The sequence below is a fragment of the Grus americana genome, chromosome 7, assembly GCF_028858705.1.
Source record: "Grus americana isolate bGruAme1 chromosome 7, bGruAme1.mat, whole genome shotgun sequence".
Classification (NCBI taxonomy): domain Eukaryota; kingdom Metazoa; phylum Chordata; class Aves; order Gruiformes; family Gruidae; genus Grus; species Grus americana.
This window is the reverse complement of record NC_072858.1, coordinates 37,642,595-37,668,981: the sequence shown is the minus strand read 5'-3', so window position 1 is coordinate 37,668,981 and position 26,387 is coordinate 37,642,595. Positions and strand designations below refer to the sequence as shown.

Below are 26,387 nucleotides of genomic sequence, written 5' to 3'. Positions count from 1 at the left end.
TGCATGAAATCCAGTTTTCATTTTACTTGTTTTCTTAATTTTTTTTTGCCTTTGAGTTGTTTCTCAGGCAGAGATGCTTCTCAGCCCATCCTGAGCAAACCTGTAGCTGCCCGAATCGCGTCCTCCCGCCCCAGCCTTAAACATTCTCTGTTTAATCTTACATCCTCCTTCCCTCCCGCTCCCCCTCGTTAGATTACTTTAAAATAATCTGCAGAGCAAGAAGTCTCTGGGAAGCGGGGCAGCACCGCTGAAGTGATTATTTCCACTACGGTAAAGGCTGAAAACTGGTTACAATTATCACTCCTAGTTTTACACGCTAACGGGATTTGCCTTTGGGGGATTAAGCTAACTACTCTGTCATGCAGGTGAGTGTTTTGTTTTGCTCCTTTAAACCATCCTTTCTCAGGTTGTCAGGGAGTTTGCAGAGGAAGATAAAGGATGCCATCCGTACCTCGCTTTCCGAAACCCTGACCACGGCTCGCGCAAGAAACGCTTCCTCTCCGCGGTGGCTCGGGTTGGGGAGATTCATTTTGGGTTGTTTCGAGGTCATCTAGGGTGCATCTTTTTGTTGAGTGTAAATTCTTCTTTTTGGGAAAATAGAAATACGGAGACTCGATCCAGCTTCTCCGTGCAGTACGAGGAGGGTGAAGCTTTCAGGCCGGCACCGGGTGGATTCCCACAAGCTGAGGGTGAAGAGTCGCTCCTAGCCAGGAATTTTCCGCTTAATTTTTCTTTTTGACAGAAAACATCAGCGTAATTGACTTTTTTGGACAGGACTGCACTCAAACCAGTTCAGCGAGCTCCTGTGACTCCTTGCAAATGGGGCCTGGTGTCAGCTCCTGCGCTGCCCACCTCAAAATCCGGGGCTTCGCTAAAAGGACTGTGTAGCCCTGTGCCAAAAAATTTAAGGGATGGAGTTGCTGCCTCTAACTGATGCTTCTTTGTACCAAGCACTCCACCAGTCAGTCCTCGGTAATGGGAAAAAGGCAGCTAATTAGGGCAGTAGACCACCACGGACACGTAGCCTTCATATCTGGGCCTACTTTGCCAGTGGAGAAGACATCAAAAGCTGGATGGGCGTGTTTAATTTACAAGGTGGCAGCTGGGTTTCACTGGACAGAAATGGCCCAAAATGGGACCAAAACAAGGCCAGACCAGAGTCTTGAATGGAAAGAGGAAAGGCTGAGACTGGTCACGATTTTGGGGAGAAATAACCGGTTTCGCTGTAGAAAAGCGATGTAAAGCTTTCAGTGGTTATGGGAGATGCAGTTGATACAGCCAGCGAGCAGCACGATAAATGTCAGCGAGAGGTTTTGTTACAGGAGATGGTCCTGCACTGCAAAACTCGGGCCCATTCCCGTGTCTGACCCGTGCAAAATTAGGGCATTTAACTTATGCCTCGCTCTAGGTTTCTCTAAGAAAAGGACCTTGCAGCCCCTAAAGGGTTGCGTTCTGCGAATGTCCGCTCTCATACCTACAAGACATCCTTTCTCTCAGTCCTGCCTGAGCCAGGATTATCTTAAACACCCCCGAGTAACCAGCCCTGTTACTCCTTGACAACTGGTGTAGGAGAAAGGCAGGACCAGAAACTGGGTTTTGTTGGCTCTGCGGGGAGGCTGTAGCTTTAGGAGATGACTGGGAGGAAATAAATCCCCGGTGAATTAATTGAAAGGGTCAGTGTCTGTAGTTAATCAGTTAAAATTGCCTATAGTTGTCCAGCTGTGTCTTTCATGTCAGCTAGAAGATGTCTGTGAGGCAAGAGACATCTACTAGGTAGACTGGGTCGGTTTGGTGGTGGTTTTTTCCCTCCCCTGTGGCAAGTGGTTTTTCAGTGGACGCATAGACAAGAATGTTTTTGACATTTATCTGGGTTTATCTAAGACCTAGTTTTGCCTCTATTCCTCCTTGCTGGGGTTTGGTTTTTTTTTTTTCCTTTTCTCAATTTGGCGGTGGTTGGAATAACTTGACTTAATGACACATTTTCAGCCCTGATTTCAGTGGTGACAGTTATTAACGGTTTCACGATAAGAAACAGGTGTTTCAGCATGGTCCATCAGGCAGAAGAAGAACAATGCCTCCCCAATGTCATTGTTCATGATGTATTCAATGACTGCTAGCTTTTTTTTTTTTTTTAATGAAGATTTTATTCAACCTCATAGGTAGCATTTGCTGTTTAGTATGCAGGCTTTGGGCAAGCTAGTGGAGTGGAAAACCTTTTAATTTCTTTTTAATGCAAACATGGATCTTGTAAGACCTTGTCAAGTGATTGGAATGGGTGCAGGCTCTTGCGGATGTCTCTCAGCATCCCTTGGTGGTCCCCTGCAAGAAACTCCTGGATACTTCTCATGGAAGTTGTGGTGCAAGGGACAGGTCCAAGCCCGAAGGGGTCAGGGCGGTTCTCCTGGCTACCCCTGTTTTGCAACGAGGAGCCACACCTGGGGCGGTTTGGGCAGAAAACATCGTTAGTGTAATAGGGGCATTGCAACAGCTCCTGGGCTCTGCTGCCACTTCCCGTGCTTTCCCATGGATGGGCAGGTAAGGAGTGAGGGGTTTAGTACATCAAATATCCTGGGTGGTTTTTTTCGGACGAGGTATGAACATGGATCACTTGCTCTCAGTATGTGGGTGGGTTTGTTGGTCATTTTGTTTGGCCCAGACCCGTACTGTCCATTTGTTGCTAACCCCCTGCTAACTCCTCCTTTGCTGCCGTTGCCGCTCTGCTGTACGCGTGTGGTCAGTTCTCCCTCTGATCTCACATCGCGTAATGCGAAAGGCCTCGGTGTAGGAGCTGCGTAGAGCTCGGCTGTACCCGGAGGAGGTGAGGGGACAAAACTTCATCTCCACCTTTGCATCACTTGTGCCGTGAGATTGGCTGGAGGGTCGCTGCCGCAGCCGCTAACGGTTGAATCCCGCCGATGTGCTGCGCAGGTCTCGTGTTCTCTGGCCATGCTCCCGGTGCTCAGAGAGACGGGGGCAATACGAGGCAGGGTAACCACGCTGGCCCCGTTCCATGTCCAGTGCAGGAGAGATTCCCAGAGAGGGCTGCTCGCTCGGTGATTCGGCGGAGCTGGCTGGCCGGCCAGCCGGTAGATGCCAGGGTGGATAATGTTGGGTTTCTCCTGAGGGACAACTTTCTGCATCCTTCATCTTCCCTGGAGGGGGAACTCCGTAGGAGCTGGAAGGAGGCAGAGCCCTCGGTGCTTGGACTGCTACCTGAGGGATGTGGCAATGGACATGTTCTTCTCCTCTTCCTCATCCTCTGAGGATGCTGTGGTCCAGCTTTGACCACAGTGTAGGGCCGTGCCCTCTGGGCCTTGCTAGAGTGGCTTAATGAACCTTGGAAACAGGACGGGGACACTTGCAGCCTTTCATGCCTTTATTTTGTTACGCAACCTATTTATCTCCCATTGATATTTGATATCGCAAAGGGTTGGATCGGTGCAAGGTTCACCAACGGTGCTCGATAGGTCCCCTTGGTCTTCAGCGAGGCAGTGCTGCCTCCCACCCCAGTCCTACTGCTTGGGCTCCCTAGTGAAGAAAAAAAAAAAAAAAAAAGATTAATTGGTGATAAATAATGCATTTTGTTCCCACCTAAAGGTTGTTTGATCTCCATAGTCTTCATTCCTCCAGTGACAGGGAGCTCAGTGTTAATAGCTATTTGTCACCCATCACGGTGCTTGCGCAGCCTGAGCAGAGCTGTGCTTAGCTAATAGATCCGTGCCACAGGCAGGGCTTCCATTATTACTTTCTTTACAAAAATTTAAAAAAAGAATAAAAAAAAAATAAATAATTCTGCTCTCCTGTGGTGACTTTTCACAGCAGTTTCTCAAAGTGAAACAATTAATGAACATTAAACAGGCTTTTTCTGGGAAAGCAGCAATCAGGAGAGAAGATCTAGTATCCCTCTCAAATCTCCCTGTACATATACGCACGCACACGGAGCCCCTTCAAGGCTGAGTAGAATTGGAAGTGATAGTTACCAGTATAATATTTAAATGAGCATTAATTACCATAAACCGTTTGGATTTTAATGTCTCCTTCTGTACAGTATGTAAATCAGGGCCGGAATGGGCTTGCGAGCGTGCGTTGGGCCTCTGGTATTGCGGATAAAAGGGCTGTGATTTTCCCCCCCCCCCCCCCAGTACGGGGATTTAGCCGCCTGATTTCCATTAACGTTGATGGGAGCAACGGGGCCAAACCCTGGCCACCGCGGGGAAGGTTTTTTCCCCCTCGTCCTCAGAGACAGCCCTGCCCTGAGGACGGCTTGCGCCCGCTTTCCCATCCCAGCTCCGTACCCGGCGAGGCTTCCCGAGGAAGGATGCTGATCAGATGCCGAAACGACTTGGGTTTGGGGCTGGGTGGAGGGACAGCTCGCCGTTAGCGTGAGGGAGCAGCTCTTGTACGTTTTATTGGGTACTAAGGGGTTTTTATGGGGCTTAGCGCCCGAACCGTGCGTGATGTAGTTCCGCGGTGCGTGGTTTGCTGGGCGGTGCTGTACCCACGTCCGCACCCTTCGTCTCCCATCCTCCCTCCATCCAGCCCGGCCTGCAGCCCCGAGCAGAGGGGAAGGGACTTTGCGCAAAGCCACCGGAGACGGCCGGGTCTTCGGGCACCTTGTGATACCTCCCCAGCCCCCTTCTTGTCCTTCCTCTGCCCCCCTCTTCCTCCGTGGGGACCTAGTTTGCCTTGCAAAGTGGTCTCATTATAAATGCATCAGCCTCTGCCGGTCTCGCACGCGCAGCCTTCATTTAGCCCTCCAAGCTCGATTACATCTGAGGATGTCTTGGGGTAATTAAGTAATATTAGAACATTTTCTTTTCTATTTCTTCCCCCCCTTCCCTAATGCAGCTTTCAAAGCACAAGCCTCAGTTCTCACCCACTGGAGCCCACTTCTCCGAGCCTCTGAATTCTCCCTGATGTACCTCGCCATGAATGAAGGCTAATTACATTTCTGAACGATGTCATTAGTGTCATATTCACGCTGGGTTTCGGAGAGCTGACGTGCAGCGGGGAACGCTCCCTTAGGTGCCTTTCAGCTTCACCACGCCCGGTGGCACCGGTGAGGAGTGGGGTTCGAACTGGCCCGGATTTCTGGACGGCAGCGGGTTGCTCAGCCGAGATGCTCTGGGCTTTGTTGTGAGCAATCTCTTGCCTTGGATGTTTTGCATCCTTCATCTCCGGAGCTCATCATGGTTTACAAATATTAACTAATTAAGCCTCTCAGAGCTCCTCTGAGATAAGTAATTGCTACTCTAATGATTGGCATTATATCCGCTCTCTTCTCTAAGCATCGGACAGTGCTTTTCGCTGTAGAGAAAGGAGGAGGCAAATTTTTAAGCGTGCAAGAAGAGGCGCGACGCTTTTGGATTATCCGGCCGTCTAACCTGTTGGCTGGTGGTCAGAAATCTGGGGCTACCACAACAGGTACCTGTGGCCTTGCTTTTGAAGCCTACGTTCCGCTTTCCTCCCTCTTACATCTGTATAAACCCGAAAGAGCTCTACTGACTTCAGTGGAGGCTTCCAGAGGGAAGAGAAACCAAAAATTGTCTATTTGGGTAGCTCGTTGTTTGCATCACGGATGGGATGTTAGTTCCCAAGGAAACAAAAAGAAAAGTGGTGGTCATACATTATTATTATTTTTTTTCTCTCGCTAGGTGGTTAGAAGGACAACGTTCTGGTTTTACGCTACCACCGCTCTCCCGTTCAGCCCAGTGTGAGGTGGCCACCAGGCTCCCACAGGTGAGTGCTGCTTTCAGGGGGTATTAGATGCTCATAAAAAAGAAGCCATGTATAATTTAGAGTAGAATTGCCATGAAAACGCTTGTTCGCGTTGTACTGCGTTGCATTTTGTTGTCCTGGAGAGCTGCATTAGCTCTGTTAGCGGGGCTGGAGTTTGCTGCCTCTGGAAGAGGACAATTATCCCAGGCTGACGTCCCCCTCTGCCTGCCTGGCTTTTTGGGGCACCGCTGCCGTGGCCCGGGCTCACTGCAGATCAAAGGGGATAGTAAGGGCTGGTGCAGCCCGGCACCGTGCACAGACAGCACGCGATGTACTTGCATATCTTCACGTACGTTGGGGGGAAAAGGAAAAACCGCTCCAAGATCGGTCAGAGGCAGAACCTGGGTCCAGCCGTTGTGATTTATTTAGGTCAAGCTGGGTTCTGCAGCGCTGATTTGCCGTCATCGGGAGGCGCCTGGCCTTGGAGGCGTTACACCAGAGGCAAACGATGCAGAGCTGCCTTCGTCCTTGGACATCTCTGCTACAAAACCTGGACCTGAGAGGCCTCTGGGCATTGAGGTCGGGGCGAGCTGGCTCGCCTCCTCTCCTCATCTGTCCTCTTGAAGGAATCTCTCACCTCTTTGCATCTGCTCTGGGTGGTTTCCAGCCTTGGGTAAAGGGTCCCCCTTGTCCCCCCCTCTCTGAACGGGAGCACGGTGCCACCAGGAGCCCTGATGGTCCCAGACGGGGCTGTACGTGGCCGTGCTTTGCAGGGACGGACGGGCAGGCTGGCTTTTCTGTTTCGTGCACCGGTGTGAAATTAAAGGGGTTTTGGGGAAAAAAAAGAAAAAAAAAAGAAAAAAAAAAGAAAAAAGGCTGCGCTAGCAAAGCTAAGCTGCCCTGGGAAATGTTGTGCAGAGAAGCTAATTGTCCGAGGTGTGGGAATCCCAGGCTTTCCCACAGACTCCTGGCCAAGCTGCCAGCTCTCGGCTCGTCTGGAAAGGGAGACGGGCTTTAATTGAGAGGCCGTGTTTAATTTTGGGGGCAAAGGTAGGATCTGGGCTGCGAGACGGCTGCAGGGGGGAACTGCTGCATGCAGGGAGGGACCGGAGCATCCGTCTGGAGGTGCGGGTCCAGTCTGCGCCCCGAAAAGCAGGGCAGGCTGACGGGAAGCCTGGCAGGGAGCTTACTGCAGGCAAAAGGAGGAGTGAGTCCCAGACACAGAATTTGGGACAGCCAAAACCCTGTAGCTGATCCAGCCGCTCCTGGCATAATGGTGTCGATCCAAAGGAGTGCTGTGACTTCCCTACGGACACCACGTGGTATCTGGCCGTACGAATAAGAGCCAAATTGCGGAGAGAGTCCCGTAGCCTGTCATCAGCTGCAGGCCAGGGCTGCGTGTGTTCCCACAAGTGGCCCGTCTGTCCCGGGTCAGGGAACCGCAGGCTCCGGCGAGGCTTCCCAGCGTGAGAACAAGCACCTCACCTCTCCCTGGTCATCTAAGGTTGGGGCAGGAAAAGGTGGAAGACAAACAAGAAACTTTTCTGAGCATATTTAGACCACTTGAGGTTGCCCATACTCTTAACACCACATTCCGCAGATTGCAAAACCTGGTAATTACAGCTAAGAAGTCCAAAATCTGTAATTCCCCTGTAAGCACTTTGAGCTAGAAGGCAGAAATAAGCACGGTCGTTACACGCTCGTTAGGTGAGCTGTTGCTTTCGTGCTTTCGCCATTCAGCATCCAGGAGTGGCAGAAAGTATAGCTGCTCTTTTCCCCAGCCTCCATCCTCGTCAGCGCTGGGTGAAGGGAGGAAGCCGGCTCATTTTCCTGCATCTGTTGCCCAGCCAAAACAGCTCCAAAATCCCGTTTCCTCTCCTTAAGAGAGACGATTGCTGATCAGATTTTCAGATCTGGAGTGGGAGGCTCTCGAGGCGAGGTCATGTTTGTTTTTTCTTCCCACTACCTTGCTTTCCTTCCTAATTAAAGTAGCTCTTTTGTCAGTCCCTGAATTTCTTTCCACCCTCCAGTTTTCTCAGAGAGGCTTCTTAACATTTTCTGCCTCTAATCAATACACAATTTATATGCAATAACTTTGTCCAGAGAATACGGAAGCAGCCATCAGGGTTTCTTCTGTAATTTTAGCGCGCTGTAGCCGTCGACTGAAGGTCAATGCAGGCTTGACTATGACTGATTTTTACTGTCTTTGGGCAACCCATCAGCAAAACGCAAGCTTTGTAAAAACCTCGACCCGACGCGGGCCGTAACGGATAGCGCTGTGCAGCCTGCCAAGCACACCGTGAAGCTGCCTTCCTCGGCAAAGCTTCGTCCCTACCCTCCTGCAACCCTTTCTGGTGGAAGGAGGGGACCCCGCGCCCCCGTGGGGCGTGATGGATCTCCTGGCAGATGCTATTTCCCCCGATGATAGGGGCAGCGGGTGCTTTGATAGCAGGTGAAGCTGCTGCCCGCTCAGCGAGCGAGGAGAAGGGCTCCACTGGGTGCCCCTGGGGATGGCATGATGATTCCGCAGAGAGGACCTTGCGCCAGGGGAGCGGGCGCCTCGTTTAACCTGCCCCCCGGCCAGGCTTGCGCTCTTCTGTCTCCTGTCGCTTGAGATCCCGCTGTCACCTCTTCAGCATCCTTCCGGCTGCGGCTGTACCGGTACGGCTTCCGTCGGGAAGGGGACAAAAGGACAGAGAGCAGGAGGGGCAGGAGAAGGTATTAGCAAGGACCGGAAGAAGTCTCCATCCTCAGAAATGAAACCTGGGGAGATGGACGTCATCCTCTGCGCTCCCGCGTACCCTGACCTTCCCATGGAGATGGCCTGGGAGGGAGTGGATGTGTCCAACGGGAATGACCGAGGCCACTCCACACCATTTTTGGGTGTCCCACGATGTTTCGCAGAGCCGGGATCAGCTGGGGACGCTCCAGCTGACATGCTTAACAAGCAGGGAGGCGCAGACTCGCGGCCATTTGGCGTCTTATTAATCACATTTAATGTGTAGGTTGCTTTAGCGTTGATCATTTTAAAATTCCCTGTCGGAAGGGTTACCTGTATAATTACAGGTATAAATCTCAGGGACGTTCTTGCCAAAACAAATGGAGCGTCTCACGCTCAGGCCAGGGATGAACCCAAAGAAGCCGTAAAAAGGGTTCGTACTGATGGACCAGGAAATCTGCACCCAGCGCAGGGCTGGGAAGAGCCGCCGAGCTTCAGGGATAAATGAGGCATTTGTGGACTTGGGAGGAGTTCCTGCAGTTGTCCTGACTTGTACAAAAGCAGGAGCTATTGATCTCCAGGCTTCGGGCATTCAGTGATGTCCGAGTAGGCAGAGGCGAGGAAGAAATTTGTTCCCAGCCGCGCGGGTGATGTAGGGAGGGACGTGGGTGACCCCAGCACCTTCTGGCGCCGACCAGCCCTGGCTTCTGGTCGTTGATGGCAAAATTGGGAACGGCTCCACGTCTGCCTCTCCTGCTGCTGACTCCAGCAATATCCAGGCTCACGATGAAGTCAGAGCTGGTGTTGGCAGCGCTTCTCAACAGCGTCGTGAGCACCGGTGGGGTGCAGATTTGGGAAGGTGCCGCACAATGCGTCAGCCTGGCCCTGAGGGTCCCAGCTAATGGGGCTGGCTCAGGCTCAGCTGGTGAGGACTCATGGAGGTGCCTCCTCCTGAAGGGTCTCAGGTGGGGAACCTGAGGATCACCTCTTTATGAAGCAGATCTTCTGGGAGGTGCTGACAAATATCCTTGGTTAGCGGCAGAAAGCTTCAGTCTACTCACTGGCTGAAAAATGCAGGTTATTTGGTTCCGTTAGCGAAGAAAATGGAGCTGGGCCTATCTGCTCAGGGGTTTTTTGAGATGCAGAGGCTAGGTGAAAAGTCTATCAGAGCATCATTAAGTTCACACGCGCCCTTAGAAACCTGGCTGTTGGGAACTGCCTCTCCCCTGCTGCAACACCTTGTAAAACCAACCTTACGCCCTTTCTCCTCTTCACGTTGCAGGTGACTCCTGATCAGAGCCGGTCTTGGTTGGAGATACTCGCCCCGCTTCACGCTCCTCATCTCCTGAAGGCCACGTTTGTCCACCTCCGCCCTTTCTGGAGAGGATGCTAGGTGAGCAGTTGGAAGGAGAGGCGCTGATTTGGGTTTTCGGTCTGCGTCTGTGCTCAGCACTCAGAAGGATTAGTCATGGTTCACGCTGTCATAATAAATTAAGGTGCAAGGACAACAGTATATTAGAAATAAAATATTCTGTATTAGCAGTAAGAAGAAATATTAAAGTCTTCAGTGATTCGGATTGCTAATTGCAGGATGTGTTAATTGCAAAGCAAGCAGTACAGGCTCTTATATAAACGCCGGTGCCCATAGCTTACATTATGAATGGCAAGAAGAGTACGTGGGACATCATCTTGATGAAACCAAGACAAACATCTAAAACCACTTAAAATACTCGTCTGAAACCATCCTTGTGTCTCTGCGGTACCCCGGTTAATCGCAGCCCTCTCTAAAAGCACAGCCTGGGTTTTGTCTTTTACGCTTAACGTTAGTTGCTTCCAACTTTCTCATCAGCCTCATCTATAAATTCAGACTGTTCTTAAATAAGACTGGTGCCACACAAAACCACTTCTCCCATCCCCGTGCACTGTCTAACGATTATTCCCTTATCCCTTTATATAACTGAATCAAGCCTGACACTTAAAGCGCTCCCTTAGGGAAGTTATTGAATTTAACAGGGCTGAAACCAACAGGGTTCTGGAGAGATGCTCTAAAAACCTGTGCAAGAGAATGGAAAACAATATCCTTTCTATAAGTTTCTGAACCACCCTATAAAATTCTATGGCGAGAATGAAATTCCGTAGGATCTTTTTGCTCGTAAAGGCTAATTATGAGTAAATTGGCCCCGGTGCTTTTATTCCTGAGCCCCAAAACCTCAGTGGATACAGCTATCCTGCTTTCTCTTTCCCGGGCAGGAGGATGTTTTGGCTCTACTCCTTAGCAATTCGTTCTCGTTTCGATCCCAGACAGGGTCTTATCCAGACCTGTGGTACAAAGTTCTGCTGTGCCTTGCTGCTCGACCAGCTTTTCCCTGAGAGTCCCTCACCTTCCCACTGCTCCAACAGTGCCGGCTGCTTGGCCTCTTCTCTTTTCTTCTCTTTTCTTCTCTTTTCTTCTCTTTTCTTCTCTTTTCTTCTCTTTTCTTCTCTTTTCTTCTCTTTTCTTCTCTTTTCTTCTCTTTTCTTCTCTTTTCTTCTCTTTTCTTCTCTTTTCTTTCTTCTTCTTTCTTCTTCTTTCTTCTTTCTTTTTCTTTCTTCTTCTTTCTTCTTCTTTCTTCTTTTTTCTTCTTCTTTTTTCTTCTTCTTTCTTCTTTTTTCTTCTTCTTTTTTCTTCTTCTTTCTTCTTTTTTCTTCTTCTTTCTTCTTTCTTCTTTTTTCTTCTTTTTTCTTTTTTTCTTCTTCTTTCTTCTTCTTTCTTCTTCTTTCTTCTTCTTTCTTCTTCTTTCTTCTTCTTTCTTCTTCTTTCTTCTTCTTTCTTCTTCTTTCTTCTTCTTTCTTCTTCTTCTTCTTCTTTCTTCTTTCTCTCTTCTTTTTTCTTCTTTCTTTTCTTTTTTCTTCTTTTTTCTTTTCTTTTTTCCTTTTTTTCCTTTTTGTTCTTTTTTTTTTTTTCCTCATTTTTCCCCCCCCTCCTTTTTTTTTGGACTTCTGAAGGCAGATTAGCTTGTTCTCTCCATTTCAGCTCAAGGGAGAGATAGTGGATGGGAGAGGAGAGGCAGAGGAAATACGAGGGCGCTGTGAAACAGAAATGAGGCAAAGAGAACAATTCTCCAAGCTTTTCCAATCCTTCTCCAGGCTTCCCAAGCCAGGAAAAAAAAAACAAGCTTAGGCCCTCAGCTCTCCAGAAAAGATGTTTTTCATTGGACAAGGAGGATTACGGCGTGTCCAAAGCTTTGACGCTACAAGGGATTTTGTATTACCTTGCCTGATAATTCTCCCAGGAGCCTGTGCAAATATTCTCATGAATGAAAACCACCGAGCTACTTCGCTGGTATTTGCAATTCCTTTTATTTGCAACGACTTTTTCTTGCTGAGATTGCTCACGCAAAGGGCAAATAAATATTCAAAGCGCTCATGCCTGAAATGCTCCTGCCAATGTTATGAAATGTTCTTTTTATTGTTTTTTCTCGGTGCATTCAAATAATTTCAATTGATGAACCTTAAAAGAAACTCCTGCGTGGAAGGGGAAGGTGAAAGAAGATCACGTGGTGGTATTAATGTCATTACCTACTCACCGAAGTGAAAAAAACCCCAACCTGGCAGTGACTAGGGGACATCCAGATATTAATTGAGAAGCTGAAATGAGTTCATTTAACACTCCTTACACAGTTAGTAAATGTTTCATCCCATTGGCTTGCTTGTATGTGTGTTTTGGTTTGTGCTCTTTAACAAAAGGAGGGGAAAATAAAAAGGTGCAGCCAAAATAATCGCTGTAAATAATTCAACTTGCTCTGTTCTCTTCTTTAGAGCGGTGGATACTTGAAGACGTGGTTCAGGCTGTGCCCCCTTCTCTCCGAGACGTACCTTTAAGTTGGCTTTCAACTCCACGTGACGTGGTCAGCGATGACATAGCACTGTTCTTGGGACAGGGTAGGTAAAAAAAAAAAGAGCTGAAATGGAACCGTGAAATTCATGGCTTGGCAGAGCTGAAGGACTCCAGGGGGAGGGACGGGGCTTTCTCAGTGGAGGGAGGCAGATGGGGCTTTCTGCATCTGCAGCTTAGTCCTAAGCTTTCTCTCCTGGTATCTTGAACTGGGAAGAGCAGAACTGGCTAAAGAGACCCGGGGAGTTGTCCCAGAACCATGGCATGAGTCTGCATCCTTTTCTGTTGGTGGACCAAAGCAGATCCTGCTGCCTAACCGGCGTCGGCCGTTTCTCGTCGTCCGCTCCATGCACACGACACCGGTGGGGACGGCTGCTTAAAGCCGTCTGGGCAGAACAGCCATGGCAATACTCACTGCGTGGTAAAAATTAAGGCTTTCTTATTCTTTAAGTAGTAGATAGAAAGGCAGCTCTGTTTCTGGAATTGTTTTTAAAATAACCCTTAGTCAAAGTATCCTCGCTTGAAGGATCCAGGACTACAAGAGGGGACAGACATGTCTTGTTTTGTCCAGCCAGAGTGAGGTTGTTGATCTTTGCGAGGAAACCCCTTGCTCTGGGGGAGGGGGACACCCAAAATAAAGCTCCCCTCCCCTAAGCCGCGCTTTTCCCTCTGGAGCGGGCGGCAGGGTGCTGAACGCAGGATCTCCTGCACCGAGGCTGAACGTATCTTAGACCATTTACCGAGTCCCTCGGTTTGGAAAAGGGGGGGTGTAAAACCTTGGTTGCAACTGGATCCTGGCTCTGGTCAGCAGAGACACCCTGAGCCCCCGGGAAATCTCCGTCCGGGGCTGCACCAGGAGGGTGGCAGAGGCACCGGCCATGTCTTTTTGGGTAGAACCGCAGAAGCGAGCCAGCTGGAGGTAAGCAGCACGCAGCTGGCACATCCTTCCCACTGGGATGAGCAAGTCCTACCCCACGCCTCGTCGTTTCTGCTTGCCTTTGAACCCAGCGAGTTCTCCGCTCCTGGCTCCGTAAATAAGTACTTAGGTGATGGCAGGCGGTGGGAGGAACGGGGAAAGTGGTAGCCTGGTAAGTGCTAAAGAGACCGTCTGAGTAACTTGGGGTGATCTTCCCAGCGGGACCAGTCAGGCCAGGTCTGGCAGGGCCACACCATTTCCTCATTACTGTGCCTACAGACAACTCGGATGTCCAACCTCAACTATCAGTATTTTGCGTTTCCAAGGCAACCCCAGCTTTAACAGCCTTCATAATGACATCATTTGGTTGAAATGAGCATGCATGATCTTTTGATTACTGCTGGAAATATAAATTAGGTTACTCTCCCCACCCCCAGCCACTTGAAAAATAAATGCATTGGAGGGAGGGGGGAGGAGAAAAAAAACCCCCTCAGAAGAGGGTAAATGGAAAAATCAATTTTTACATTAATGGAGTCCTCGTTCAGCATTTCTTCTCTTTATAGATTTAGATAAGTGATATCTTAGTTTCACAGAGCAAAGAAATTAATTACTTACTAATGGTGCAATTCAGAAATTAATTTATGTTATCCATTTAAATGTGTCATTATTAATCAATTTAAAGGAAGGGACTTGTAAGCCAGCACCATCTGAACTGACTTATGTTGCCAGAGGACTCCCCCTGCCCCCTCCTTGCTAGAAAATGCGTCGTTCCTGCTACCTGCAAGTTGTTGCACCTTGAAGTGCTCTGGCATCCCTGATGCAAGAAAAAAAAGGGGATTCCTCAGTCCTGATGGACGGGTCCACCCTCGACGTGTTTCCCTAGGTGCGGACCAGTGTCAGGGTGCTGCAAAGATTTTAAGGCTCTTTTCGTACTTAAGTTACTCCAATTGTTGGTCTGAGGTTCAGTTGGGGTTTTTTTGACTTTTTTTTTCCCTCCCCCATTGAAAAAGGCGATGTACGGCAAGAGGATGCGGGCTCCCGAGGCAGCTGCCTTGCGGAGATGTGTTGCCGTTGGCTTCCCAGCAGGTCTTGGCCAAGTCGTGGGGTTTTAGCACACCCTAACAGGGTTGGGATGGGGCAGCTGCCTTGGGAGGGCGATAATTCAATTGTCACAGATCTGATTATCTTGGTTTTACTGCTGCGTTTAGATAGGGAGAGGTAACACGTTGTACAGAAGTCGTCTTTTCTTGAGTAAGGCTTGTCCCAGGCTGAAGAGGGGAACCCCATACCATGCAGTAAATCATGAATAAACTAAAAAGCGCCGCTCAAATTCTCCTTGAAATACCCAGGATTTCAGTATGTCGCTGCTTTCCGTACCCGGCTGCTCAGGCTTTTCCCTGGCAGACAGGAGCCTGATCTAATACGTCACGCTGTTTGTGTTATTAAATGCCTCAAAAAACGTTGGATCTGCCACAAGTTTCTCCGTGTGCTCCTTGGAGCGAATGGCATCGCCGATGACTTGGAATCTGCTGAAGGATCCTGCGTTCAAATCCTGTATAAGGGTGCGGTAGCCGTTGCTTTCCTGTAATGATATATTGTCACGTTAATTTTGATACTATCCCACTGTAACAATAGAGGGATGTGAAAACCTGCAATTTGAGAGCCTACCGTGGTACCTATCTATCTTTATCTATATACAGCTTCTTTCTTTCTTTCTTCTTTTCTTTTTTTCCCCCTTTTAAAGTAATGCTTGCTGTAGTGATAATACTTCTTTATTAGGTCTGGAAAAGTTTAGACGTGTGCCGATGGTAAACCAAAGCCTTTTATCTAGCTAAAAGGGTTTCAGATGAGTTCCGTGTTCTTCCTCAGTGTTTTGTTTTCCAAACCAATTACTGCCCTGCTGCCCACATCAGGCAAATTCCAGCCTGAAAGTTCTCTTTGTTAAGCTGAAATACTTTCTCCGCAAAACGCTGAGCAGCGAGGGCTAGAGGCAGGTAAGCTGCATGTTGCAGAATTAATCAAGAAATCATTTAGCAACTGCAAATAAATACTTGTAGCTGAAGTCTTTATCTTTTTTCTCTGCTCCCCCTTTATTCTGGGTAAATCTGGCTTCAGAGCAGAAAGCCTGGGGAGAAAGCAGCTGAGATTTAACAGTTTGGTTTGACTTTGCGCTGGAGCAGATTACGGAGCATCCTCACCCTCCCTTTTGCCAGCCCTGGTTGGGGGTCACCAACTTCTGAGGGCAGGGAGGTAACCCAGAGCTGGGAGACGGTGACAATATCCCTCGCGCTACCCTTTCCCAAGTGCTCGCGTGCTTATGCCTGATAACAAGCCTTCAGCTCATCCCGGCTCCTGCACCCACAAATACGTAGTATATAATTTTTTGGGGTTTGGTGTGTTTTCTACCAATCCGTTTTCTCCTGTAGTCCGTAAGTTGTGAGATAACCTTGGCAGTGGGTTTACTGGCTGGGCTCTGGAGGGTTTGATGTAGGAGTCAAACCTTTATTCATTGCCATGCAAAAGGAAAAAGAAAGTGAAAAAAAAAAAAATGTTAGCGTATAGAGCGTTCAAAAGCTTTTTGCTTTCTCTGATGTAGAAATTGAGGAGGAAAGATAAACCCAAGTTAAAAACCTTGACTTTCAGATGTTTACTGCTGATTATGTCCACCCAATTTTCAGAATCCTTGTCCCTTTTTAGGATGAGAGAAGAGCAGTCTGGGGCATGAGCAGCCTGATTTTTATTCATTTTCCTCCTCTTTCCTTCCCTCTTTGTTCAAGAGCCGCAGAATACGTTGGCTACGTTTCTTTTTTGGTGCCCCAGACTTGCGTGGAGGCGTGCTCTGATCTATTTTTTTATCTGCTGACAGCAGCTCCATAAAATCAGGGTCCAGGTCCTCGATCGCCCTCGCTGCTACAACCTGTTGGATTAATTTTGACTTGCCCTCGCTCCTGACTTACGAACGAATGGCTCATACCAGCCCCGGTGGGATGGACGCGTGCCGGTCCGAGTCTGTCTTCTCCCCAAAATACCTGGCACTCACGAGTTACTGCACAGCAGCAAGGTAATGTTTCTGGAGAGCTGGACTCGGTGCCACCCCTGGCACGGGAAACGGGCCCTTTATATCCCAAAAAGCTTCGATTTTGGGGATTCTTGGATCCTCTGTGTCCGGCCGGGATCCCCTTTTCCAAAATAACTAACCCCTGCGACAGGGCTTAGTCTCAAGAGCCTCGTATAGCCCCGGCTCTGGCAGCCGCACTTTGCGTTGGATGCAGGGCTCGTTGCTGATGTCATGACACAGAAGGAAGTCAAGCGCAATGGTAGGCTTGCCCAAAGAAAAAAGGTATTCCCAAAATTGTGGTAGCGTGGGGAAAATGCGTGGCGGGAACCTACCCCACCACTGTTTATAGGCTGAAGGCAGAGCTTTTTGCAGGCAGAGTGGCTCTTTCTGCGTGCACGTCCTTGCCGCGACGTGACGGAGCCTGCGAGGCCACGGCCACCCCATCGCTGCTGCCTGCACCGTCATCGGTCACCTGGAGAGAGGAGCTATGGGGAAGAGCTGCCCAGCGAGCGCGGTGCTGCTGCTGCTTCAGCTTTCTTAGCTGAAAGCTCTCGGGGAAGATGTATGAAGAGGTGAGAGGGGAAGCAGAAAATAAACCCGCGGCAAGCCCTGCCTGGGAAGCGCAAAGAAAACCTGGGTCAGCAAGAGCGGGCGGCTGCACCTCTTGACTCAACAACTTTTCTGCCGGCGACCGCGGGAGCTGGAAGTTGGTTTTATGGTCCTCGTTGCCCGTCTCTCTTTGCCGTTCCGTTAAATCAAGTCCCGCTGCAGGGATATAATCTTGCCTGGCCAGGAGGCTTTGGAGATGCCGCTCGTCGTCTCCTGCAATGGGTGTCATCATTGCTGCAAGGAACACATCTTGACAGAGCTTCAGAGCTTCGCCTCTCTAATCCCGTACGGCGTCCCTGGTGACAGCTGCCGTGGCGCGGAGCGGAGCCCCGGGGCAGGAGGGCTTAGGGCAATTTGCTCCCAAGCTGAAGCTAATCCCTAAAGATGGTAACCGGCTTAAAACCCGAAAAAAGGGGGCCTTTTTATGACTTCCTAGCCATTTCTTTCTCTCCTCCTAGTCTTAACAGTGCGATCCACAGGGTCTTCGTGCTGCCAACCAGTTTTCCCCCCCCTCCCTCGGTGCAATATATAACCTAGCAGGCGTTATCCAATGTGATTCCCCGGGGCTATACCTTGAAAATAAGAACCGAGACCCATAAATCGGGCTAGTAAAATGTGGGAACAAGATCCCCAGTAAGACAATAAAAAAAAAATCTCAGCCCGAAAATAGTCTGACCCATGGAAAAAGAGGAGTCCGTCGTGAATGCCCCTTAGGACAGGGTCTGTCCCTTCACCCTGTTGTGATGAAGTCCCCTCGCCCATCTTCAGGATGGGTGAGCGTGAGACACAACGAAGCCTTGCAGCAGCAAGTGGTGCACTACAGTAAGAAATGTTACGGGGAGTGGGAGGCAGGTGGAGATAACGTCCTGGAAGCACATCATGTTTTCCCCCTCCTATAACTTAGGACAACTCAGGTCCTTGCAGGCTCCTCTGTCCCAGCGCTGCCGTGAGATTCCCATGTCCTGCTCCCAAGTCCCTCTTTCAGCAGAACTCAGCCCGACTGATCAAGCCATCTTCACTTGCTGCTGCTAATTGCTCTGAGAAGAGGCCATTTGCCAAACCGGTCACCTTATCCTTTCCTGGCCGCTTCCACTGCGGCGGGACAGCAGCACATGAACTTCACCTGCTAAGAGGCAGTAGGCATCTCTAACAGCATTTTGGCCCACGCCGCTAATTATCTTGCAATGAAATGAGAGCCCTTTCAGCGTAAGTAGCTGAAGCACAGCGGGCGGCTCAGCACCAAATAAGTGATGGGTTGGCACGGCAGCTGCCAAGAGCATCAGCCTGATTTGCAGGTTCGCGGGTCCGTGAATGCAACTCGTCTTCCTGCCGGCGAACAGGGAGGGGAAAGGGGAGAGGATGGCTGAAGGAGGAAGAAATTTGGAAGATGGTTCAGCTGGAACCCAGCCCCTTCAAGTGACAGTGATTAATGTTGCATCCTTTGCCACTAAGCAGGCTGAACATGTGGTGGGTGTCTACCAACGCTTCCTCTGAAGGCGCTTATCTCATAAAAATGAGTTCTCCAGCGTATTTGACAAATCTTGATTGATTTTCATCCTGCCTACCTTTCTGGTCCCTGCCTCTCACAAAACCACGGTGTACGTGAGAGCTTTCTCCAAGACAAAATCGCCTCTGGAGCAGCGTTAGCATCAGCAAGAGGAAGAGCTGGGACCGGCTCCTTTTGCTGTGCGTCTTTTTGCCCGGCACGCACCCCACTCTACCTCCGATGCTAATGTCCTCCCCATCTCTTCAGCTCTCTCGAGCCCTACCTGCCAGCCGGTTAAGCTACGTCCTTGCAAAAGTTTTAGCGTAAACTCGCTGCCGCGCAGCTATTTGTTCCCCCCCCCCCAGACACCGGAGAGGGGACTTGCAAAGGGATGAAGTTACAGAGGGACACAACTGTGCCTGCAGGAACAGCACCGAACGCCCCCGAATGATGAAAAATACCTTTTTTTTAAGCGCGAATAGTGTTAAATTCAGAGGCTGAGCAAGCCAGGCTGGGAAGGGGAAAGTTGGAGAGAGAGAGGATCATCTTCCACAGCTGACTCTGCAGCTAGGGAGCCTTGTTCCCATCGCAGAAGAGATTAGGGCATGGAGCACCCATCAGCAGCCCACAGCTAGGGGAAAGAAAAAAAAAGCAGCTTATATTGATAGCAGGTGCTATATTTTCATCTATAAACCTTAGAATTTATCCATGAGAAAGAGTCCTGTGATGAAGTAACAGCCCAGATTATCAATGTGTAGAGTTAATATGAGGAGAAGCTTCTCTCCAGCACATCTACCTCAGAGGTATTAGGTGGTACCAATGAACAGAGAGCTCCTCGTTAAACGCTGGCAATTTAAAATCAGTTGCGCATCCTCAAAGTTACAAGATGGGTGCAGGAAAATACAGCATTTGCAAAGCATTCTTCAATTGATAAGCAATTTAGGAGCAGAGTACCCTCTCTGCAGCAAGGGAAGCACCTGAAGAAATGGAAAGGTGCACCTGGATCCCCTTAAATGAAGGGATCTTGTTAGGGAGGCCTAATTGGGCTGCCTTAATTAGCCCACCTGCAAACAGTTTTGTAGCTGCAAGAACTTATAAAAGCAGGAGCGAGGCACTCAGGAAGTTTTCTGCTTCGTTCTGCAAGCTGAAGTTAGAGGAGACCTGAAAACTTTGGGATATCGGGTAAGAGATGTTTGGGGGTTGTGGCTGCGGGAGCGCTTGGGGCTCATTAGTTTCTCGGAGGGTTGCTACTCTGTGAAGAAAGTCTTCTGGTTTAACTTGAGATACGTATGCAAGTACAGAAGGTGAGCCAGACGCAATGTTTTTGGAGTCCCCTAGGGCCAGGAGCGGGCTGTCTTTTCTCTTGCAAACAAATGCTTTTGGGAACGAGCTTGGATCTAGGGCGCTCTGTTGCGGGGCGCAGCTGAAACGATGTTTATCGCTGTATTTCTAGAAGAGATTAAACGAAACGCGGAGTAAGAAGTGCTTACCTGAAGAGCTAAGGCTCTGAAAGCAGCACGGTTCTTGTAAAACTTATTTAAGAAGGACTTTGTGGCGCGAGTCGGGGTTCTTTTGGGCTGTGGGGATGATTTCAGGGCGCTGCAGCCGGGACAGCTGGGAGAGTGAACTCTGCCTACACAGCAGCGACTAAACCAAGATCAATTAATTCCTCAGAGGTCGCCGACTCTCTTACAAGCTCGGATGTTTGGCTATAAAGTAAAGCATATGTGTAAAACCTGCGCTGCTTTTTTTCTTCTTCTTAATTTTTTTTGTAAACTGCCAGGGAAGGAGTAATGTGGGACTGGATCTTTTATCTGGAGGATCCAGAAAATAGATATTTTGCTGCTGGGGGCTGCCTCCCTGGGGAGCAGAGCGTGGTTGCGTGGGTAACGAGGAGCCGTGGGTGCTCCTGCGTTTCTCCTAGATCAGCCGATGACCCTGGTTCGGTTTTTGCTCCAGCGTGCGAGGTTAGACCAAAGCTTTGGCCGCGGCTGGGTTCTAGCTAATATTAGCGTGCTCGTTGGTGTTGGCTCGGTCTCCTGGGCGATCCTTCCCCCTTATATCTACCTTTTATTACAGAACAGCAGGTAAAAATGCTGCAAAAATGCTACTTGGATCGGCCTTCTAAGCAAATGGCTGTGAGGACAGGAGTGACTATCTGTTTTCTTTCCTTTTAACTTAGCTTCTTCTGATGTATAGCCCCAAGTGCATTAGTTTAGTGAAATCTCTTCCGTGTAACGGCACAGTAGCCGGCTGGCTAGCCTGTCGTGCTATACATCATGGGGTTCTGCTTTCCTCCCCAATTGCAAGCCTGGCTGATAAATGCACGGTGACTTCTGCTGGTCCAGGATCCCGTGGGCGCCCTGGATCTCACCTCCGGCCCCAAAACCTTCCCTCTCCCCACGGGTGGGTGCATCCTATTCCTTCCCGTGGTCTGGTGGCACGCAGGAGCGCTCTGCCTGTGTGGGCGAAGCTGCCCAAATCCCTGCCTAGGCGCTGGCAACCTGCAAGCTGAGAATACACGGCCACGGCCGGGAGGTGGATTTTTGGGCGCCTGCGTATGGGTGCTGAGCAAGTAGCTGGGTTTTGCTTGTGTGGATCTGGCAGCTGTGACAATGGTTGAGAAACTTGGGGGTTTTTTTAGCTCTCCGGGATTCGAGGCAGGCTCCTGTATCTCTTTGTTGCTGGTTTCTTGACTGCTGCTCGAGGTCCTTGTTAAACTAATTGTATGGAAACTCCCATCCCTGCTCCAGACTCCTCTGCCGACTACGGGGCTGCCTGTATTTTCGAGGCTATCGCAGCCCTGCAGTGAGCAGGCCAGACCGTTTGCAGCCGCATGTTGCCTTTTTTTTTTTTTTTTCCTCCTCAAGAAAAAACCCCCTTGTGCGGCATTGTGGTACCAATGCAAAGCCTGTCTCGCTTTCCCGGTGATAGACTAATAAATTGAGTTTTCCTGCAAGAGCAGGGATACCCTCTCAGCCATGAATATCCATGTGATCTCAGCCATGAAAAGTGGTGTTCAAAATCAAAGATGATGAAATCTTTTCATTAAAAAAAAAATAAAAATAAAAATTGGACTGACTATTGCTATCTCTTCTGTGTTCCCCCCGAGAGCGCTCTGTGAATTCCCCTCTGAGCAGATCTGTCAGTTTGCAGTACTTGGGGCAGCACTTGGGATAATTTATCTCCAGTTATTTTATTTCTGCTGGTTTCTAAGCTAATAACAAGTGATGAGGGCTCATCTCCTGCTCTGGGCACCTTCCCATTACTTAACTAACAATTAATAAACCAGATAATAGAGTGTTTCTCCCACACAGGAATAAATACTCAGTCTATTAAACTGCGGCAATGCAGCATCTCCAATCTGTTCAGAAACTGCTGCTGGCGCACAATTCAGCGGCCCGCTTACAAAGAGGTATTTCTCCCAGTTTGCAGGATGAAAATTGCTCTCGCTTTAGTGATGTCCAGGCTGGATCGGGTAAAGTTCCTCGCCCGCTGAACCCGCTTGGACTGAAGGGACCCTGGGAATTGCATTGCCCTGGGAAACCCGCTCCCCGTGGGCGTTTTTCTTCGCCGTGCCATCTCGAAGGGATGCTCTGCGGGTCACCTCTGGACGTGGGGAGGGGGAGAGCGGTGGGTTTTGGGGCTGGCTCCTTGCAGTGGATCCGTGGGAGGCGGTGGGTCTGTTTGTTTGCAATACGCTTCTTTAATTGCCGGAGCGCAGGAAGGGTGCTCTTTTATTTGGGTGCGTGTGCATCAAAATAAATACATTAACTTCGTATAAACATTTAGTTGCCGAAAAGCCTCTAATTAAGAGTCCTCGCCAGCAGGCATCCAATTACTTATCTTGGCAGCCTCTCCTGTCCCCTCCTCTTCACCCACTCCCCGCGCGTCCCTGAGGGCTGGTACTTGCAGCGTGCTCTGGAGACTGAGGAGGAGGAGGAGGAGGATGGCTTCCCCACGCTGCTGGCGTGACACAGAGAAGACCTGTGCTCTGCCTAAATCCTGTGACCGGGCTCCAGACCTCTTGCAGGGGTTGTACGAGGCTGGGAGGAGTCCTTGGAGGTTCGTGCGCCGCGCTGGTATGACCGTCGCGCCCGGGAGCCTCTGACATCCCCCTGCGCTCCAGCGTCGCGTAAGCCGGACCGCAAAGTCCCTCAGCGTGCAACTGTCCTTTTAAATATCCTTTTTGTTCCCCCCTTCTCCCCCTGCCGCTGAATCTTTTGATTGTTTCACCTCAATCTGTCCTTTCAAAGACTAACCCCTGCAGAATATTGCTGGTGGCGGTGCATACTTTTTTGACATCCAGAAGCGTGCTAGACCACTGAGCTGCCATTTGGAGAGATCAAATGGTTCCCGTGGCTTTAAAATTATGACACTAGCCTTGAGGGCTGGAGAAAGTGGATAGTCATGAGCTGAAAGCTGCCCCTTTGAAGTTTGGGATTTCTGGAGATGTCATCTTTTATATATATCACCAGCCAGGTTGCTTTTCATTTTGTTCGAGTGTTATTCTTGTCTAGATTCTTAGAGAGCAAGACCTTACTTCAAGGCAGAAAGGATGATGAGAAAGATAGATGAGCCCAGATGCTTATGCATTACACGTCCCTTTGAAATATAATAGTTCAAATTTTTCAGAAATAACAATATGCTAACGCCTTGTGCGTTTGTACACGGCGTTTCTCTCCTGGACGAATGTAAATCAGAAGATCCCTGATCTGTGAGGGGGGGGAAGAAATAATCTGTGCTTGGTCTGGTTAGACTTGTGCCAAAGCTGAGCCTGGCTTCAAGCCGCAGGTACTTTGTCCCAGGGTCATGGAGTGGATTGGTGTGGAAATCTGTGCTCTTAGCCAAGGGGCTGCCTTGCTGTCCCCGTTGATGGGCGCTGCGTGACGTGCCGTCGGGTGGGACTGCGACGTGACGGGTACAGGTTAGGCAGGAAAAGCCTTTCCTCTCCTTAGAAGAAAAAAAAAAATAATAATCTGCCTTTCACTCCTGTGCTTTTATCACTTTGTTTGCTGCCTAATCCGCAAAAAAATCCAGACACGACGTAAAGTTGTCCAAGGCATTTTGTGGAAACCCACCTCTGTTTTGCTGCCTCTGGACCGTGGTGCGGCTATCCCTATCCTGTTCCAGCACCGAGCTGTCGAGGGGCCTGCTCCCTGCATCGCTGTTCCCCCCCCCCCCCATCTTTCCCATTTTCTCATGCTAGGGCACTTTTAAAGGAAAAATCACTTGTGTTCTCGTGGTTAACATCCGATCCCGGGAGAGAGGAGCCGCTCTGCGTCCCGCAGCATCCATCCTTCCCATCCGCTGGGTCGTCAAGCCTTGGGCTCGCGGGACGTCGCTGCGGGAACGGAGCATCGTGGCAATCTAGCGCGAGCGCTTCTTGGCCGAAAGAGTCATTGCGGTGGTGGTGTGGCTGGACACGAACCTCCTCCTGCTTCTCAAAATCTTTGTCTCGTCCAGAAGCGGTCCCGACCAGATGCTGCAACGAAGCAATAGGCTCTGCCTGCATAGATACGGGCTTAAAAATACGCTTTAGCCAAACAGGGCTAAATAATCTATTTTTTTCCTTGTTGGCTGCAACCTAGATACCGTGTCCGAAGAGACCTCGGTGGCCGTGGTCCTCGCTAGCGGGGGCAGCAGCTCTGGCAGGTGAGCAGGCAGAGCGAGCTGCGGCAGCCGAAGCTGCGTGGAGACTCTCCCGTCAGGCTCCCGCATACATCAATGTCTTGCGCCTGTGAGGAACTCTTGGACAAAACCAAAACAAAACAAAAAAAAGAATAATAATAATAAAAAAAAAATTCCCCTTGCACACAGAGCAGTGACAGATCTGGATTGTCTGGAGAAGATGAAATAATTTATAAGCTTCGGTTTAATGTTCCTGTTTCTTTTTTTCTACAGCTGCCACCTCCCCACCTTCTGTCACTGTCGTCTAAATGAATTTACAAGGAAAAGAAAATAGTTCTCGCTAATGTTCTCACACAAATGAAACGTTAGCCAGAGAGACAAAAAGAAAATAATTGATTGTGAAAGCAAACCCCCTCTGAGACAGTCTGAGCATTATCAGGAGCAGCCTGGGAGAGGAACTGGGGGGAAAGGGAGAGGGGAGGAGGAGAACGGAGAAGGCTGGAACAACAAATGTAGCGTTTATGATAATTATCCACATTTTAATCCCCGTTTCCAACCAAGCATTCACTTCCTTTAATTAGTTCTCGATTAGAAGGAGATTATCTAATAAATTGTACAAATAAAGAGCGGGTTATCTTTGCGGTGTTCCTGCACGCGAAGTTCTGAATGGATGGGGGCGCGGGGACAGGGTTTGAGGGGGGCGAGAGCACGGAAAACCTTGCTTTCCTGTTCCCTCGTTCCCTCGGCCACAAATCTTGGCCATCGCTGGTATTAGCGATGCGGCCAATGAAGTAAATCCGTGATTAAACTGAATTAGCGCGTACTTGGAAGTTTTACGCGCGCAGACACGAAGCAGGTTTCCCGCTTGGAGTGTTTCCGGTATGATTTGCAGGGAGAAGGGGGGAAGAACAACAAATAAAACCTTATACTTTCTTTATAAAAAGTACTTGGCTGAGGTTGGTTCTGAATTTTTATCGTGCTGTGTGCTCGGAGAATGCAATTTGGGGTTTCTGGATGGCTGGTTGAACAGGACCTCCTTAGTTTCTGAGGTGACGTTTGGAAATAGATGGCGTGTTGAAAGCCACCTCTCGACCGGCGCGCGCGTCACCTCCACGTCTCTGGGCGACGTACGCAGAAGTTAGACGGGTGAAGCCAACATAGGCGGCTTAACCCATGCTCAAGCTTCAGCAGAATCCCTTCCTCTGCCTGGGAGAGGGCTTTTGTCTTGTGTTCCTTCCCAGGTCCTTGCTGTTGACCTGAGCTGGCCAGCTGAGATCCCTTTATAGGTGGAGAGCAGAAGCGGGTGCCTCTGGGGTGAGGTTTTTCTGGTCTGTTTTTGATTTGAAGTCGGCTGATCCCCAGAAGCGCGTGTTTCTTCTCCATTGTTTATTATTTCATGGACGCGGTGACATCCTGAACGTCTATGGCGGGACCAATGCACCTCTGCCGTGGTTTCCGTAGTAGGTGGTTTCCACCCCTCGTGTCTCCAGTTTGCTTGAAACTTGGCTGCTAGAGCTTGCGCTGGCCTCTGCAGAAAGCTGAGCTGGCTCTCAAGCCTAGCATCCCAGCGTTTGTAATTGTGCGCGGTGGATGTTAAAAGGTAGTCAGGACTTCTGCTCTTAGGAGGACGATCTCTTAATTGATACGGTGTTGATTTTGCACTTGGGTGAGATGTACGACAGATTAGTCCACGGACCCTCGTTAGCTTCTCTTGCCAACTCTGATAATGAGTCACCTGCGCTGTTTCGTGAGGTTTTCGGAGCCGGTGGGAGACATGTTATGGTGGGGGGCACATCTTGTGCCGTGCTTGCTCCGTCTGTGATTTTTAGTTGCCCCCTCTGAGATGCGTAGGAGTGCGCTGGGTGTTCAGACGGGGCTTGTGGCAGACCGAGTCAGGTCTAACACCTCCTGTCGTCTCGGTCCAGCTGCTCTGAGTCGCCTTTCAAAGGCTCTACGTGAACCCTTCTTGCCGGGCTAGCAGGGAGCTGGATTTCAACTCTAACCTCCACTACAAAGTCGAGCCAGATGCTGAACTCTTTCAGTTTCTTGGAAAATGTCTCGATTATTTTTTTGGGCAGCAAGCGGCTTACCAGAATTGTATCTTGAGCATTTGTGAGAAGGCAGAGTGCCTCGATGCGCTTACTATCAAATGCAGCTGGGTGGGTTTGAAGGTGGAACCGGCACGTTTGCGATGAGGAGGCTCTGGGATGCCTTTGTTGGCAAGGGAGCTAGGCTGTGCAGTCACGCCGTGGTCTGGCTCCACCCTTTCTAATGATTTTCTAGACTGGTGGTTGAGCAGTCAATAGTTCCGTTGTCTGGTTTCAATCCGACTTGACAGGGGAGTAGAGATCTTGAAGATACCGAGTTCATGCGTGC

At 49.7% G+C, this 26,387-nt stretch overlaps 1 long non-coding RNA gene across 6 annotated transcripts in view; it reads left to right on the top strand.

Moving 5' to 3' along the window:
• LOC129208435 (uncharacterized) overlaps nucleotides 1-26,387 on the top strand; it is a 137,040-nt gene that overhangs the window by 54,322 nt on the left and 56,331 nt on the right. For all 6 annotated transcript variants that reach the window (XR_008577819.1, XR_008577817.1, XR_008577821.1 and 3 more), the window contains 3 exons: nucleotides 5,655-5,739; nucleotides 9,720-9,830; nucleotides 12,236-12,358. This is a non-coding gene — a long non-coding RNA (uncharacterized LOC129208435). The remainder of the gene's footprint in view (nucleotides 1-5,654; nucleotides 5,740-9,719; nucleotides 9,831-12,235; nucleotides 12,359-26,387) is intronic.